The sequence below is a fragment of the Dermacentor andersoni genome, chromosome 8, assembly GCF_023375885.2.
Source record: "Dermacentor andersoni chromosome 8, qqDerAnde1_hic_scaffold, whole genome shotgun sequence".
Lineage (NCBI taxonomy): Eukaryota > Metazoa > Arthropoda > Arachnida > Ixodida > Ixodidae > Dermacentor > Dermacentor andersoni.
Window position 1 is genome coordinate 7,105,014 of NC_092821.1, and position 14,166 is coordinate 7,119,179.

The window sequence follows — 14,166 nt, forward strand, 5'->3', positions numbered from 1 at the left end:
CAACCCTCTGAATTCGAATATCGCATCGAAATTGGGTGAAAGAAAGCGCAAACATATTTTATTTCGACGAAAATTGCAGCAGCAGACACGCCCAGCTCGCGCGCCCCGTTTTCGCCTGTGATTGGTCTGGCGCCTTGTGACGTCAACGATGGCGTTCATCCGGACCGACTGCTGCCGCTACACACGAAGCACGGTTCAAGGTAGTTTGGTGGTCTTTCGCTGAGACGGTCATGGAAAATTTCGAGAGCTTGCGTTTCTCTGAGGATTTCGGCGTTAAGTCCAAACTCACCAAGAGCGATTCTGCACGCGACGGTGACGGGCGTGGGCTTCGAGCGATAAAACGGGCCGTCGCTTGAACAGATCGCTCGGTGTTGTCGTTCGATCGCTCGTTTCTATAAATCTAGAACTCGTCGCTCGTCGCCCGGAAAATGCTATGAGCGACTAGCCAATAGTGCGAAGCCGAAACTGGATGTACATAACTCAAATACTACTGTTTGTCGCACGGAACGAGCAAACTATTGAATTTTACACGTGCAAAAATAAGAACCTAGTGCAAGATCTTCAGAAATATTTTATGCTCCTTCTTCAGTAAAATACATCATCTTAAATTGATAAAGCATGCGTCACGCTAGTTTCGGCGCGTATATTGCTGCCCTTATACCGGGAAGTCGTCGCTCAAAGCCGTCGCTCGCGTGGAGTTCGGCTTGCAGGCGACGAGTGAACGCGACAGACATCGCCTCGCTTGTCGCGCTGTCGCTGTCGCGTGCAAGATCACTTGTAAGGGGTTTATACTTTACTCCCTACATGTACGAGCCGAGTGCGAAGAGCCGGCCTCTCCAAGAAGCAAAAAATGCTGGTGCAAGCACTGCTTTCCACGTGAATGAAGGCGAAGTGTTAGCATCTCCTTTTGTTGGAAATGTTCTTTGGCGAGTATGTTTTTTGCTAAGCTGCATTCAGCGTTTCAGTGAGTACGTTTACGGGCAAACAACTGTAGTGTTATGTTCCTGCATGCCTCCTCGTAGAACTTAGGCGGTGATGCGATCTTCGGCATTTGTGCGCTGCCCCAAAGCTGTCGGCAACCTACACAGACGGTTTAAACGCGGGAAAAGTTTACCGGCTGTTGTAGCCCGTGTAGTATAGAACCTTCATCAGCGCGCCATCTGCACGCTACTCATAACCGGCGAATTCCGTCAGCTACGTGAAATGGTCGGTTTGTCTATGTGTGTTAGAGAAGGGGGAGCGCAGCGTCCTGGCGTGAGCAGGCTTTCCAACACATGCAAACCTAACGCTTGCACTGCGTTATGGTAGCTGCATGCAGGCTGTTTCACAACACACGTGCGAATAGAAAATTCGCGGCGCTTGGCGATGAAACCTGCGTCAACGGTGAGAGATAAACATGCACTTCCGTTCAGCGAGCCAATTTTTTGGGGGGGAGAAACCAAAGCACGCATTATTTATAAACTCCGGTAGTAATCGTCACGGAAGTGGTCAGAGCACAACACTGTTGTTCTTGAGCGCTTGAAGTTGTTTCGCTTCACAGCAGCCTCCCACTTAGCTGAAAGCTTCTTGTCTTGCAGCAACTAATGGAACATCGAAACATCGTCGCGGCAGTTGGTGTTCGTGCAAGCGTAGACTGCACAGAACGCCGGCATGATCGGCCTACAAGTTCAATTGATGCTGCGCACGTCAACTACCACTCCTATATACACGCAAACAAAGGAATGTAGGGTCGAGCGAAGCAGATTAGGACGGCAAGCACGCAGAAATAAGCCCGGTCAGGCACGGTCGCGGAGACTGCGAAGGAGCGGAACACCAGTGTTGACGTCACTACGCTGCGGTTTCTGGTCTCCGCTCGCATCGTCAGCGTCAGCAGCAGCGCGCGGCGCTCGACGGGGGGCGGAGCTACAGCGCAATTTTAACCGACGATTGCCTCGCTGCTAAGTGAAAAATCCCCCCGAAAATTTTACCTTCATGGTTTATAAGGTTCCCGCATCCGTATGTGAGCGTTTTATTGAATTCGACAGACTCTTCAGCTTCCCTTTAAATAATGCTGTAACACTGCTTACAGTTGCGAATTTTGTGCTTAAGAGATTATATATTTGGTGTGTCGAAAATGGGTTGAAAATCAACACAGAAAAAACTAAAGCAATTTTGTTTCAAGCCAGGAATAAGAAAGCTCTCCTGAAGGATGACATTAAACCTGGCTATTCAAAAATCTTGCTCGTGAATTCCATTAAAACCTTAGGTGTTTTCTTTGATCATGACATGTCTTGGAACTGTCATACTAATTTTTTAACAAACAAGCTTTCTCAAGTTTCAAGTCATCTTTTTACTATTAAACAAATTTCACAGAAGGTAGAACTTCTGCTCTATAACTCTTTATTTTTTTGCCACCTAAATTACGGCTGCCTGCTATGGGGTGCAACATCTGCCACTAATATTAATCGTACTTTTCGTCTGCAAAAGAGAGCCATTCGTGTTGTGTGCAAAGTGCCATTTGACTTTGCAACTAATTCATTATTTAAAGACGTAAAGATGCTTAAAGCTCCTGATCTCTTGAATTTTCGCTTAGCGTTAACATATGGTAAGGAATGCCAGAAAAACATTAACCACGTCAGGTCTATAGCCAACTTGACACGAAATAGAAGCTATTATGCTACAAGATTTCCGGAATATTGGTTTGTGCCATACCCACGTACCAACTATGCGAAACAAAAGCTTTATACACTTTACCACATTTATTAAATAGGTTAATGAACGATGGTATTGTTTTTTCTTGCAGTAAAAACAAGTTAATAAATTACTTTCGGGCCTATTAGCCTTTAATCTCTGTATAAGTAGGCTTCTTTTTATTGAGTTATGTATTTTTCTATTGCTATCTGCTGTATGAACACTTGAATGAGAACGGTTATTGTTTTTGTTTTGTTCTTTCTCTCTTACCCTCCCTTTTTTTGCCATGTGTTTGTTTTCTACTGCTGCTTTCACGAGAAGGTTTAAGGACTAGTCAAGTTGCTCTTTTGTAACCTTTTTCCTTATATCCTCCATAAACTTGTATATTTATGGAAATAAATTAATTAATTCATTCATTCATTCATTCATTCATCCCTTCGTGCATGGGTATCTGCCAGTATCCGGAGCGTAGATGAAGGCTAAAGAAATACTCCGCGCCTTGTAATGAATCTAACGCATCATCGATTCGGGGCAGGGGGTATACATCCTTGCGGGTTATCTTATTTAAGGCACGGTAGTCTACGCAAAATCGCACTGCGCCGTCTTTCTTACGCACCAAAACGACAGGTGACGACCAAGGCCTTGAGGATGGGAGGATTATGCTACGTCTCAGCATGTTGGCAACGTGGGTATCGATGATCTGGCGTACAGTGGAAGAAACGCGATATGTGTGTATGCGATGAACTGTCGCAGAAGTCTGTCCCAGACGAGGAGAGTGTACGTCGAAGGAGTCTTTATGCTTGGACAACAACGCCAGTAACTCCCCCGTCTGCTGTGGCGTTAAATCTGAGCTCATGGTACTAGTGAGAACAGAGGCAGGGACCGGATCGAAAGCTGTGGGTGGTTGTGAAACAGCAGTAGTCGAGACAGAGACAGGCTGTGCGTCCAAGACGCACAGGAGAGCGGCGCCTTTAGAAATCAGAACTGGCTCATTAGTTGTGCTGAGTACAGCCAAAGTGGCCGTGCCGTTGGTAAAGCGAACAAGGCTGTGTGCCAGAGCAATCCCTTTGGATAAGAAACGGGCTGACGGTACAAATAAAACGTCACCATCGGCGATGTCAGAGTTAGCTACAAGGAGTTGTTCACGACCAGGGGGCACCATACAATCGTCAGCAAATCGTAAGCGAAGGCGTGGTTCGTGCACATCGTCGGAATGGTCAGTCTCTGTCAAGTTCACGAGTCGTTGACGGCACGATATGAAAGCAGACGCCGAAGAGAGAAAGTCCCTCCCTAGTATAAGCATGTGAGCACAGGAAGTCAACACTGCGAACTTGATATGGTGGCGTATTGCGTCGATCGAAACTCCAACGGTGCATTGCGCCGATGGCCGAATCACAACATTATTTGCACCACGAAGAAGTGATCCACTGTAAGGTGTAGTAACTTTGCGTAGGGGAGCGCACAAGACGGCGTGAATAATGGAAATAGCTTCTCCCGTATCAAGCAATGCTAGGACTCGTACACCTTCCACAGAGACGAATGAAGTATTGGCCGGGCACGCTGGAGGAATTGTGGTCTGTGCGAGCCATGCAGCTTTCCCTCCAAAAACTGCACCATCTAGTTTTCCGAATGGTTGTCAGGAGTGCGGGTGGCCGGTTGCAGATGTGATGTCGAGCGTCGGAGAGGGTAGGGCGAACGGCGGCGACCTGGACGGTAGTTGCAAGGCGCCTCGGGAGGTGGAGAAAGTGAGCGTGGGGAGAGCCGGCGCTGGTAAGGACTCGGAGGAAGCAACGTGTCTCTTTCATGAATATCGTAGCCACGGCGTTGGTCCTGTTGTCGTCTTCGGCAAAAACGCGATATGTGCCCACGAATACCGCAATAATAACAGATGGGGCGGGGCATAGGCCGGGTAGTGTAACATCCTGTGGCAGGCGGACGGGCTGGTAGAATCGCCAGATGGTTGGGGCCAGTGGAAGGGGCAGGAGGCGCTGTCCGAATGAACGCTGGTTGCATAGCCGCAACCTGAGCCTACGAGGTGGATGGCGGAGGGCCACAGCTCGCAGCCCAGGTCATGGAGGACAGCTCCTCTTTGATGATGTCGCGCAGGCCAGGAACCGAACGCTGAGGCTGGAGAACGGGAGGACTGAGCAGGCCACACGCTTGGAGCTCTTGGCGTATGAGAGTCCGAATCAGCAACCGCAGGTCGGTATCAAACGAAGGAGGTGCGTCACCGGCGACAGGTTCTAAACGGATGGCCTGCAGTGCGTCGAGGTGTTGGCAAGTCGCGATCACATCGTTTACGGTATTTGGATTCTTGATCGCCAGTGCGTTGAACGCGGCGTGGGCAATGCCCTTTAGGATGTGACGAACACGATCAGATTCCGTCATTGTGGCGTCAACACGGCGACAAAGGGCGAGGACGTCCTCGATATAAGAGGTGTATGTTTCCCCGGGAACTTGCCTGCGTCCATCAAGCTTTTTCTTGGCGAAGTCAGAGCGAATGTTGGGAGCGCCAAAAATCTGCCGAAGTTGGTGTTTGAATGCCGCCCAGTCAGGCAAGGTGCTCTCGTGGTTGAGGAACGAAGTCGTGGCAACGTCAGTGAGCTAGAATGCGACGTTGCGAAGCTTGTGCATATCATCCCACCGGTTAGACTCACTCACGCGGTCATCAATGTCGTCACTATGAAGGCCAGCAAACATGGTGGGATCGCGCTGCCGCGTGCTGACGGTCCATGAAGGAACGGCCGGTGGGGCAGACACGGTGACCACGGAGGCTCCTGGAGGAGCTTCGTGGGGCATGCTGGCGGATAGGCGGAACAAACGGCGGCCTGAACGAAGCTCCAGGGAAACTCGAAGGCGTAGAGGACCAAGGGATCTAAAGCCGCCTCCACCACTTGCGAGAAAGCTGTTAAGTCTCAACGGTAAATTTCGGAGCTCGCGCGCTGAAACAGAGATGAATATATACAGATGAAGGAGATGAATGGGTAATATATTGATCACAATATGTATATATATATATATATATATATATATATATATATATATATATATATATATATATATATATATATATATATATATATATATATATATATATATATATATATATATATAATGTTACGTGCAGCTGGGGCTCATTTCTATGTACACTTTATTTACAGGGAAGCTAACGGAAGTCCAAAACGGCGACGCTATATCGAGCTGGCCCACGTCGTCTTCTTCTTCCTGCTCAGTGCAGCCACACTGTGGCGGCTGTTCTGTAGAATCACCCCCGGCAGTAGAACCACCGTCCCGGTGCTGAATCTACACATCCGTGGTGAAAGGTGTGTGGTATGGCTTTAGTCTTGCCACGTGAACGATGTCACTTGCAGCCGACGATGACGCTGAGAGGTCGGCGGGGATGACTTCATACGTGACATCGGTCACTTGTCGCACCACACGGTATGGGCCAGTGCAGCGCGAGAGCAGCTTTTCGGAATGGCCCACACGTCGAACGGGTGACCAGAGAACCACCAGAGAACCGGAGTAAAGTGCACGTCGCGGTGGTGGCAATCATAGAGGCGTCTCTCATGCTCCTGTGAGGCCACGACACGGGTGCGGGCGAGCTGGCGCACGAGGTTGGCGTGTGCGATCGCGTCGCGGGCATATTCAGTGGCTGAACGTGTAGCCGAGGGCAACAAAGTGTCGAAGGGCAACGGGGGTTCTCGGCCATATAGGAGGTAGAATGGTGAATAGCCAGCGGTGTCGTGACGCGATGCATTATACACGAACGTCACATATGGTATCTGAAGATCCCAGTCGTGGTGGTCGGTCGCAACGTACTTCGAAAGCATGTCAGTGATGGTGGGGTTGAGGTGCTCCGTGAGGCTATTGGTCTGTGGGTGGTAGGACGTGTTGAACTTGTGCTTTGTCGAGCAGGAGCGGAGGATGTCCTCGATGACTGCCGATAGAAAGCTGCGGCCCTGGTCAGTGAGTAATTGGTGCGGAGCACCGTGCACTAAAATGATGTCATAGAGCAGAAAGTCAGCAACGTCCGTAGCGCATCTTGTCAGGAGGGCTCTGGTGATTGAGTACCGCGCAGCATAATCAGTAGTGACGGCGACCCTTTTATTTCCGGAGCCCGAGAGAGGAAACGGTCCATGCAGGTCTAGACTAACACGGAAAAAGGGTTCCGGTGGGATTTCGATCGGCTGGAGACATCCAGCTGGAGGTGTGGAGGGCTTCTTCCGGCGCTGACAGGGCTCACAAGCGGAAACGTAGCGCCGCACGGAGCGGGCGAGACCCGGCAAAAAGAATCGACGTCGTACACGGTCGTATGTGCGCGACGCGGCCAAGTGTGCAGCCAAGGGAGCGTCGTGAAGTTGTTGGAGGACAGTCGAAGGCAGGTGCGATGAAATTACGAGCAGAAGGTCGAGGCCGTGTGGGTTGAGATTTCGGCGGTATAATGGCCCCTCCTTAAGTAGAAACATACGGAGAGAGGCGTCGCCAGGCGTTGACTCCAGATGGTCGATGAGGGCTCGTAATGAAGGATCGCGGCGTTCCTCGTTGCCGATTTCGAGCAACTGGGACACAGAGACAACGCTAGCGATGGCGTCCGCATCAGCCGGTTCGTCGACGGGGTAGCGGGACAAACAATCGGCATCCTGGTGCAAGCGTCTCGTCTTTTATACCAGGGAGAAGTTATATTCTTGCAGGCGTAACGCCCAGGGAGCGAGTCGTCCCGTGGGGTCCTTAAGCGAGGACAGCCAGCAGAGTGCGTGGTGATCAGTGATGACACAGAAGGGGCGTCCTTACAAGTATGGAGGAAACTTCGCAACAGCCCACACAAGAGCGAGGCACTCGCGCTCTGTGATTGAATAATTGAGCTCGGCGGGTGATAGAAGTCGGCCGACATAGGCTCTAGCGCGATCATGTCCACGCTGGCGTTGTGCTAACACTCCTCCTATGCCGTGACCACTGGCATGAGTTCGAGCTTCCGTTGAGGCAGACGGGTCAAAGCGGGCCAGAATTGGAGGCGTGGTAAGGAGAGTAGTGAGCTGCGAAAAAGATGTGGCATGGTCCGGTCCCCAAGAAAATGGGGCGTCTTCCTTCAAGAGGTCGGTAAGGGGACGTGCGATGGTCGCAAAATCCTTCACAAAGCGTCGCAAATAAGAGCACAGCCCTACGAAACTACGAACGTCTTTGGTAGGCTTCAGAACAGGAAAGTTCGTAAAGGCGCAAATTTTGTCCGGATCAAGTCTCACGCCTCTGGTGTCCACGAGGTGTCCGAGGACGGTGATTTGGCGGCAAGCGAAGTGAAATTTTGGCGATCTGAGCTGGAGACCGCCGCGGAGGAACAAGTCAAGAATCGCTGAAAGACGATCTAGATGCGCGTCAAAAGGGGGCGAACAAACGATGACGTCGGCCAGATAGCACAAACAGGTGTACCACTTGAACCCCTGAAGCAAAGAGTACATCATTCTTTCGAATGTGGCGAGCGCGTTACAGAGACCGAAAGGCATCACCTTTAACTGATAAAGGCCGTCAGGGGTAACAAATGCCGTCTTCTCTCGGTCCATGTCATCGACGGATATCTGCCAGTAGCCGGACCATAAGTCGATAGAAGAAAAATAGGTGGCACCGTACAGGTAGTCTAGAGCGTCATCAATACGTTGCGAAGGGTACACGTCCTTTTTTGTGATCTTGTTCAGGTGGCGATAATCTACACAAAAACGCCACGTTCCATCCTTCTTTTTGACAAGTACGACGGGAGAAGCCCAGGGACAACAGGAAGGCTCGATAATGTCCTTTGCAAGCATCTTTTTCACTTCCTGTTCGATAACGGCTCGTTCTGACGCAGAAACACGATATTGACGTTGGTGAATAGGGTTCGCATCACCAGTGTTTATGCGATGGGTCACAACGGACGTTTGACCTAAGGGTCGATTGACAAAGTCAAAAATGTCACGATAGCCTTCGAGAACGCGGCAAAGAGCTTCAGCTTGAGCATGTGTAAGGTCAGAGGAAACCATCATCTCAATGTTGACGTCAGTACCGTGCGATGACGTCACGGTATGGGCTGAGCTTTGACGATCTTCCACTGTGAATGGCTCGACCTCTACATCCTGCAAAGCGCTAATTATTGCCAATGAAATCCCCCGAGGCAAAACTTGCGTGGTTAGCGCGAAATTGACAAAGGGAAAACAGGTGCGGTTGGCAGTAATTGTCAGCATAGTGTGCGGCACGGTAACACCACGCGTAACTGCCGGAATTGGTGCGACCACGTAATTGGCGTCAGGTACAGCTGGTAACGGCAAGTCGACGTGTGACACAGAGTGAGGCGGTAGGCGACTAAAATCCATGCAGCTCAAACGGCTTGGAGGCGGGTCCACAGGGTGGGCAAGAAGGGGCAAGTCAAGGCGAAGTGAACCGCCCGAACAGTCAATGAGGGCAGAATGATTGGCAAAGCAATCCAGACCGAGAATGAGTTCGTGAGGGCAATGCTCGATGACGGTGAAGAGAACGACGGTATGTCTCTCAGCAATGGTGAGTCGGGCAGAGCACATGCCGAAAATAGCAACAGTCCCTACGTCGGCGACTTGTACAACTCGGTTCGGGGCGGGCGTCAGAACTTTCTTTAGCCGACGGCGAAGAGCAGCACTCATAATGGACACATGCGCCCCGGTGTCAGTCAACGCGCTCACAGGAACATTGTCGACGAGAACGTCCAAAAGATTCTTGTTCGTTGGTAAGGTGAAGCGAGGATTTCGTGTCAATGTCGTCACTACAGCTTCAACTCCAGAAGCTGCGCTGTCTAGTTTTCCGGTAGGGGGTGCGACGAGTGAGTCGGAGAAGGAGCACGGCGTGACGGGGGCGAACGAGATTGTCGACGGGAGGGAGAAGGCGAGCGGGAGTAGCGGGGTCGTGTCGAAGGTGTCGCAGGGTCAGATGATGGAGCGGGCATAGAAGGGGTGAAGGAAAAGGATGCGCTAGAGGGGCGATGGTGATAATCAGGAGAATAGCGCGTCGGAGAAGTCCAGCGGCTGCGGCAGTGACGAGCGACATGTCCAATGCGTCGGCAGTTAAAACAGATCGGCTTGTCGTCCACGGTTCGCCATTCAGAGGGGTTGCGCTGTCCATAAGAGAAGCAAGAAGAGCGTGGTTGGAACGTGCGTGCAGAAAGAGGTTGCGAGCGTGCGGTACGAATGGATTGCAGGCCGACGTTGGACAACTCTGGACGGACGATGGCCTTGATCAAGGAGATTGTCATTGGAGAATGATCAGGTGACGGGAATGAAGGGGCCGTCGGTTGTGCCACTTCGACCTCACGATGAATGATGCGGGTCAAGTTGCCACATCGCGACGGCTGGTGTAAGAGGTCGTCACAGGATGACGTAGCAGCTGTGTTGGAAAGTCGCGTGACGTGCTGGGGTACCCGGCGGCTTTTAGCATGCTCGAGACGGCAGCACTTCTTGAGGATCGCATCGATGCTGGTGACGTTCGTAAACACCAGTAAATTGAAGGCGTCGTCAGCAATGCCTTTGAGGACGTGATTAACCTTATTGTCGTCAGACATGGTTGGGTCAGCCTTGGCACAAAAGGCCAAGACATCGAGATTGTACGACACGTAGGACTCGGTCGACGTTTGTCTAGTGTGGAAAGGGCTTTCCTGGCATTGACTTGGCGACCGAACAGATTGCCACAAAGGTCGCGGAGTTTCTCTTTGAAGAGATCTCAGCTCGAGATCTCCACTTCGTGAGTCTGGAACCATGCAAGTGAAGCTCCGTCGAGGTAGAAAAGAACATTCGCAAGCGTAATAATCGGATCGCACCTGTCACTGGCGCTGACACGTTCGTACTAGCGGAGCCAGTCGTCAACATCAGGAGTGCAGACTCCGTTGAAAACACCAGGATGCCGAGGGGGGGGAACGGCGACGTAGGTCGGGGCTGCAGGCGGAGACGGTTCTGTAGGCGAAGTGCCACCAGCAGGAGCTGAAGTTGCACTATTGCCATTGCGACCACTGCGAAGCTCCATGACGGGTACCAGGAACGTCCACTTCCACCAAATTAATGGTACGTGTAGCTAAAGCCCAACGCTATATACAATTTATTTACAGTAAAGCTAACGGAAGTCCAAAATGGCGACGCTATACCAATCCGGCTCACTTCGCCTTCTTCTTCCTCCTCGGTACAGCCCACTGTGGCAGCTGTTCCTTAGCAATATATATATATATATATATATATATATATATATATATATATATATATATATATATATATATATATACGAGGAGTGACACAACAGAAGCGAGACTAAGTGTGTAGCTCGAGAAAAGATGGAGTTGGCAACAGCACTTTTGCTGACCAGTTTCGACGGAACCAGTCACGCCAGTTGGAAGTGCTGCGTCATTGAATGAACACATGCAACTGCATTCTGCCGGAAAAATGTCTGATGGAAAAACCGATCAGCGCATCAACACCAAGTTTCTAGTGAAACTTATGAAATCAGCCACGGAAACATTTCAAATGTTAACCGAGGCTTATGGAGATGAAACTTTGTCTCGTGCCCATGTGTTTTAATGGCATAAGCGGTTATCAGGGGGAAGGGACAGTGTGGAAGATGATGAACGTGCTGGGCGCCCAAGGTCAGTGATTACAGACCAAAACATTGCCAAATTTCGTGATGTGATTCGTGGCGACCGAAGATTAAGTGTTCGTGCAGTGGCGCAGCTGGTTAACTTGGATAGCGAAGCTGTTCCGCGCATTTCAACGGACGAATTAGATATGAGCAAGATTTGTGCGAAGGTTGTTCTAAAGTGCTGTCCGATGACCAAAAACAGTGCTGTAAAGACATGTGTGTGGACATGTTAGAAAGCATTGCAAACGAGCGAAATTATATACATATATATATATATATATATATATATATATATATTGACGCGAAATAGGTTTGCACGTGCTGACACGGGACCCTTAAGGCGAGAACGACGAAGTTCGTGGTTGCGCGCGTGCTCGCCGAGGACCAGCCATCGCTAAAGGCAGACGTTTTTTCTCAATCTGTCGGTGCTAAACTGTTTTAGTTGTCATAGCTGGGTGACAATATATATATATATATATATATATATATATATATATATATATATATATATATATATATATATATATAGAGAGAGAGAGAGAGAGAGAGAGAGAGAGAGAGAGAGAGAGAAAGAGAAAGGGGTGGAGGAGGGAGAGGATTGGAAGCTGACGGTGGAGAGCCCGTCCCGAAATAAAGTTCTGGTGACACCACTGAAATACACTATTCTCCATCAGTAGTCCGCCAGACATATATCAGCAATGCAAGTCAATAGTGATATGATTGTTTCATTGGGAGAGCTTTCAAAATTGCCTGCAACCACAGTGAGCGAAAACGAGAGATCTGCTTGCTGCTCTCGTTGCATGATATTTGCACATTACACAATGTGCAAAAGAAGCACAGTGCACTTAGGGCTCCTTTTTGAGCGGTGATTGCAGTAACATGTATTGCGCCGTTTTTTACATGGATGCAAACATTGCCTTTCTGGTGCAAATTTGCAGCCTTTCGTTTTCATCATCAGTTCGTGCTTTTCCAAACTACCTGCTGTGGGGCCAATCACTGATGTGAAGATCGCTGATGTGAGACGGAGACAAATATATCGGAGGTTTAGTGCCGATACAGTATATTGGCAACAAGGAAAAAGATAAGAACTAGAAATGAGTGGTAACTTGGCCAATTGCAGCTAGTGTTGATGTGCAAGGCAGAAAACGAGGAAAAGCAACAAGAAATATGAGCAAACAAGAAACAGGCAGAGGGAGCAGATGGCAAACTGATACAACATAGGTGGTGGCCTATTACCACCCACAAACAACTCATCCATTCAATGTTTCGAATTTACGGATATTTCTTAGCAGCTGCGTCAACAGGAATTTGGCACAGCTCTTTCACTCTTGCAGCATGTGTCAGCTGCAGCCTGCTCTGAATTTGCTCAACATTGCGGTTCTCCTTCAGGTACTCCTCAATAAGCCACACTTTATGTTGTGCCAGGCTACACTCGTCTTCGCCGCTAGGGCCCGAGATCTCTGCCTGCATTGTAAGTGTGAGTTAAAGTACATTGGTAACGGCAACATGAAAAACTCATGCAGTTCATTGGCATATTTCCGATCCTATCCGAAGTATGGAGGGTCCAAATAAATGCTACACTAAAAAATGTTCACCCACTTGGGCCTGTATCGTGCACTCAACATTGTCATCCGTCTTGCTTGCGTTTCCTTTCGTGAAAACCTTGCACTTGCTATTTCCCTGTGAAGAATGCTATGTCTTGCTGACAACACCCTTGCTGTTTGTGAGCAGAACTTACTCGGCGTGCATCACTGAAGAAAGGAAATACACACAAGATAGATTATGATTATTGTTTGAGGAAAAGATGTGCCCCAAAAGGAGCAAATATTTCGAAGAGCGTATACAATTGCAACTGTGATTTCATCTTATGCAATGAGCAATCTAAATCTTATCAATCTGCACAAATCTGCCAGTACCTTCATTCAGCATGCATTGCGTATACACTCGAGTGAAGGCCACACTCATGTTAGTACCATACCCAAAAGTTAGGACCCAAAATTAGAGCAAAAAGGCGAGAAACAAAGCAATTGAAGGTTGTCGCTGTAGCTTGTATGCTCTACTATTTTGAGCACGCCCCGGGTGCTGTCTTCGGACATTGTTGTGAAAAGCCTCAAAGGAACAGGCAATCCAACCCCCATGGGTGCATGCCATCAAAGCGGGCCTGCGCCGCAGCCACAGCTACACTGGCGATGCTAGACAGCCACCAGGCACTAGACGTGTGCCTGAACATGTGCATGATAATGAGATTCGCGCTATCGGTACAAAATAATAAGAGGGATTACTGCAGCTAGGAAATGTGTATCGAAAAACACTCTAATGTAAGGGCCGCACCTGGTCAAGAGCAAAAAGAAAACCCGCCCTTACTCAAGCGTAATATTCACAAATATGTCAGTGGAGATACTGACCAACGCAATAGCAGCCACGCCAAACTGTGGAGAGTATGCAAAAGATGCGTGGATCACTCACCAAAAGTTTTCCAACATTGCCGCATAGTAGTTCATCTGACGCCACGCTTTTAAGGGCTTCCGCTGCTCTTTGTCTTTTTGATGCAGTTCGAAACTTCTGGCGGTTTGCCAAGACACGTTCTGCTGACAGTTTGGGCCTCTCATTCTTGAATTTCTGCCATATAAACATTATCCAGGAATCCTAGCACACAAACAAATAAACTCTTCGGACTTCTACTTCACCTTTCATACTGTGCCTGTCATTACACAAGCTGATTTACAGTCATCACATTTGCATAAATTATATTTTCAAGGGGACTTCCATTCGGACTAACCGTCCTAGGCTGAATACCTTAATAATCAAAAATCTGGCGAAGCCATAATTTGTTCCCCATTGGTGCGGTGTGGAAGTTAATACCATTGCAATATTTTATGC

At 49.2% G+C, this 14,166-nt stretch overlaps 1 pseudogene; it reads right to left on the reverse strand.

Moving 5' to 3' along the window:
• LOC129383623 (uncharacterized) overlaps window positions 1-12,756 on the reverse strand; it is a 29,588-nt pseudogene extending 16,832 nt beyond the window's left edge.
• Between the last annotated feature and the right edge of the window lie 1,410 nt (window positions 12,757-14,166).